Raw genomic sequence first — 3,883 nt, 5'->3', positions numbered from 1 at the left:
TTGGCGTCTGAGTCTTTCCCCAGGAAGGGAGTCACGGGAGGATAAGCTCAGGAGAACGACCAGCCCCCTCCCACCCCCCACCCCCCACCCCGAGTTCCTCCGTGGCGCTGGTGCCACCAGGTGAGTCTGACCAGATAAAGAAGGTCACGGGCTGATGACCTACTAGACCACCAGGAGGTCCCATGTTACCAGACACTCATCCAGATTTAGGAGGAAGTTTCATCAGAGACCCTTGTTGATCATGAGCACCTTTTGTGCTCCCGCCTGTTGTGATTCCCTTTCATGCTCCAACCTGTTCGTCCACAGAAGCATGAAACCCCAACCCCAAGACGGGTTCACAGTTTGGAGGGCACTAGCCTGCTGTGAGTCCCCTTTGCCCAGCAAAGCAATCAAGCTGCCTCTTTTCTTCTAAACTCTAAGACCCTGTCTCTGGGTTATTTGGCTCGTCAGGGACGGGGTGGGGGAGGGCGATCTTTCGGCAACACCCGCAGAAGTTTCCCTGAGTGGCAGGAACCAGCGTGGCCCTCAGGCCTCAGCCCCGCAGGCAGGCAGGCAGGCAGAGTTGGAGCGACCGTTGGTCCCGCCCCCGCCCGCGCACCACCACCCCCCGCCCCCGCCGCTGCTTCCGCCGCCGCCCCCGCCGCCGCTTCTGCCGCCGCCGCCGCCGCCGCCGCCGCCGCCGCCGCCGCCGCCGCCTCCCAGGCCTTCTCCACCGATCGGTCCCAAATCGACTGACTGTCTCCTGGAAGCGGGGGCGGGGACGTCAGGAGGATCCATTCGGCAGGGCCTCGTTCAATCGCTTCATTCAAATGCAGAAAGCTCTGTGCTCAGGTCAGAGCCTTTGACTTGGCCTCCGGCTCCTCTCTGTTGAACGGCTTTTGTTCTTTGGTTTCAATTTCCCCACCCTTAGGCCACCCCGTCCCAACTGCACGGAGGGAGGCGGGAGGGAGGGGGAGAATCTCGCCTGGTCTCAGGCCAAAGGAGTCCCCTCCTTTTCCTAATCTGGGTAAACCCCACTACACCGTTTGAGAATCATGGAAGGGCATGGAAGCAGACCTCTGACTTGATAGATTCCTCTGGGATGGGAGACTTTAAAAAAACAAAATTCTTTTTCCCCTGCTTCCAGGGAGGCAGAAAGGAGGGCCAGAGTGTTCCTCTTGCCTCGGGCAGTTCTTTGTTTGTTTGTTTCTTTCTTTTGTTAAATCATTTTTTTTTTCCTTTTTTTCTTCCAGTTTTATTGAGACAGAGTTGACATACAGCAGTGTATACTTTTGGGGGGGGGCGGGGAGAGGAATTCGATTTTATGTATTTATTTTTGACCGGAGGTACTGGGGATTAAACCCAGGACCTTGTGCTTGCTTGCTAAGCACACACTCTACCACTGACCTATACCCTCCCCCTTGGCCAGTTGTGAAGTCCCTTTCATTCAGCATAGTCCATCGGGCACATTTTGGGGCAGCCTACTCTGGACCCCAACATTTCCCTATTCTGTAACTTCCCTGGAAGTTTTACACATTAAAAGCTGGGCTGTTGACTGTGCGTGTGCGTCCATGCGTGCGTGGGTGCGTGCGTGCGTCTGAGCGTGCATGCGTGCGTGTGGTGTGGGGGCAGGAGGGAGGGAATAGTTTCCTAGAGGGCCTGCGTTTCATGGACCCAGTTTCTTAGTTCTGAGAACAGGTCTGTTCAAGGAAACAGTTGTAGTATCTCGTCTCAGGAGGCGGTGGTGTCGATGGGCTTCTGAAGCTAGGCCTAGGGAGCAAGCAGTCAGGTATCGCCTAAGAGGCACTTGTGTGGAAAACCAAAGTACAGCACAAAGGTTAATCATTGGAGCAGATGAGAAACCAGATTCAGGGCCGGGAGTAGGGGGTCAGTCTGGTAGGAGATTTCCACACATCGGGGTCATCGAAACGGCTCGAGCAGTATGAAATGCCTCTGATGATGTCCTGGGGTGTTCGGCTCAACTCTCTGAGCGGCTCCTCCAAAAACAGGCCCTAGGATGGTTTCCACAGGAGCTGTTGTGGCCATTTCTCTGACGTTTACCTCCCGTTGCCCAGCTTCAGTCTGCAGGGCTTCAGGAGACGGAGCATTTTAGTACTCAATGATGCCAAGACAAAAGGGTGAGAGAAAATGGGAAACGTTCGTGGAGATGGTCCTAGGCAGATAGTGGAGGCAACTAGAAGACTTTCAGTCTCCGGGCCGGCTTTCAGGTTGAGACAAAAACCCTAAGGCAAGCGCTTGCTGCCACAGCACATCGACTAACACGGGAACCATCCAGAGAAGATCAGCACGGCCCCTGAACGTGGACGACACACACACATACGTGAAGCGTTCCGTAGCTTTAGTGATGTCAGTCACCCAGAGAAAGACAGATATCCTATGCCATCACTTCTAGATGGGATCTGAAAGTAAGTCAAGACACCCATCCATACATAAATAACTCCATTTTAAAAAGACTCCAAGGAACCTATTTACAAACCAGAAACAGACTGGACTCGCAGACATGGAAAAGAAACCGATGGTTAACACAGGGGACAGGGTAGGGTGGAGGAACGGGGGAGGGCAGAGGGATAAATCAGGAGTTTGGGATTAGCAGATATAAACCACCCTATACAAACTAGGTACACAAGTAGGTCCTACTGTCTAGCACAGGGAACTATGTTCAATAGCTTGTAATAACCTATCCTGAAAAAGTATACGTGTGTGTGTGTGTGTGTGTGTGTGTGTGTGTGTGTGAATAAGTGAATCACTATGCCGTACGTCATAAATGAACACAACATTGTAAGTCAACTATACTTCCATTGACAGAGAGTTCCTACAATAAACAGGCAGGCAGGCAGGCAGGCAGGCAGGCAGGCAGGCAGGCAGGCAGACAGACACAGACACAGACACAGACACACACACACACACACACACACACACACACACACACACACACACACACACACACACACACACACACACACGCCCCACAGACACAGGGGAACCCTAAGGAAAACGAGTAGCACTAGTATCTCTTATCCATGCATGTCTATCCCAGTTTAATGGAAACCTAAGTTTTTGCCTCCAAGTCAATGATGCTAATAACTCTGCTGCCAAGAATAGAAAAATCCTCACGGAGGATTTCTGAATCCCAGAAGGGTCAGGGAGGGAGAAAAAGAGAAAGGGTTCCATTCTGCTGACAGAGGTATGATAGTTACCATGTGGGTGTCCGCCTCTAAAAGGAAAGGAAGGGGAAAAAACAAAAGTTTATTTTCCCTTGTATCTGAAAAGAAAAAAATTTAAAACTCAATCCTCTTGGAGACAAGAAGTCGTACACACCTCATGTCACTGATTCTCCTCCTCCACCTCCTCCTCCTCCTTCCTCTACTTCTTCTTCTAGTCTATACCTCCCATGGATTCTGACGACCTTGCCTGATGATGGCGGGTGATGGGGGCAGAGATCGATCCTTCTGAGAAGTAAGTTGGCAAGCGCTTTAGTGAAGCCTCGTAGGATTTACCCAGTGAAGCGAGTGCCTTCGTCCCTGGAGGCTGCGGAAAGTATGTCCCCAAGTCACATACGCATGTGTTTGTCTTTTGTTGTCGTTGTTGTTGTTGGTGGTGGTGGTGGTGGTGGTGGTGGTGGTGTGTGTGTGTTTGTTTGTTTGTTTATTTGTTTGTTTGTTTGTTTGTTTGTAGCAGTGTCCTGGCCATGCTGAGGGCATCAGGCTTGCAGCGGGGGAAGGAAGGCTTCAACCCCTTTGGAAGTCATACCTACCATCCCAAGAACGTCTGGATGACCCCTACTATGTGGCAGTTGAATGGGGGCCAGTTACTGGGGTTCAGCGGGTCCAGAGAGAGGAGGTCTGAGGCCTCTGGGGACAAAAAGTTTGTACGTATGTATGTA

General features: G+C 51.8%; 1 long non-coding RNA gene and 1 other non-coding gene across 2 annotated transcripts; both read left to right on the top strand.

The window, feature by feature from the left end:
• The first annotated feature begins 642 nt into the window (after positions 1-642).
• On the top strand, positions 643-3,883 carry LOC141577241 (uncharacterized). The gene is made up of 3 exons (XR_012506152.1): positions 643-831; positions 3,380-3,537; positions 3,676-3,883. It is a non-coding gene; the product is annotated as an uncharacterized LOC141577241 (long non-coding RNA).
• Positions 2,232-2,340, top strand: LOC141577261 (U6 spliceosomal RNA). The gene has a single exon (XR_012506156.1). It is a non-coding gene; the product is annotated as a U6 spliceosomal RNA (small nuclear RNA).

The sequence above is a fragment of the Camelus bactrianus genome, chromosome 3 (genome assembly GCF_048773025.1).
Source record: "Camelus bactrianus isolate YW-2024 breed Bactrian camel chromosome 3, ASM4877302v1, whole genome shotgun sequence".
Taxonomy (NCBI): Eukaryota; Metazoa; Chordata; class Mammalia; order Artiodactyla; family Camelidae; genus Camelus; species Camelus bactrianus.
The sequence above is the reverse complement of the archived record's forward strand: the minus strand, read 5'-3'. Positions and strand labels throughout refer to the sequence as shown.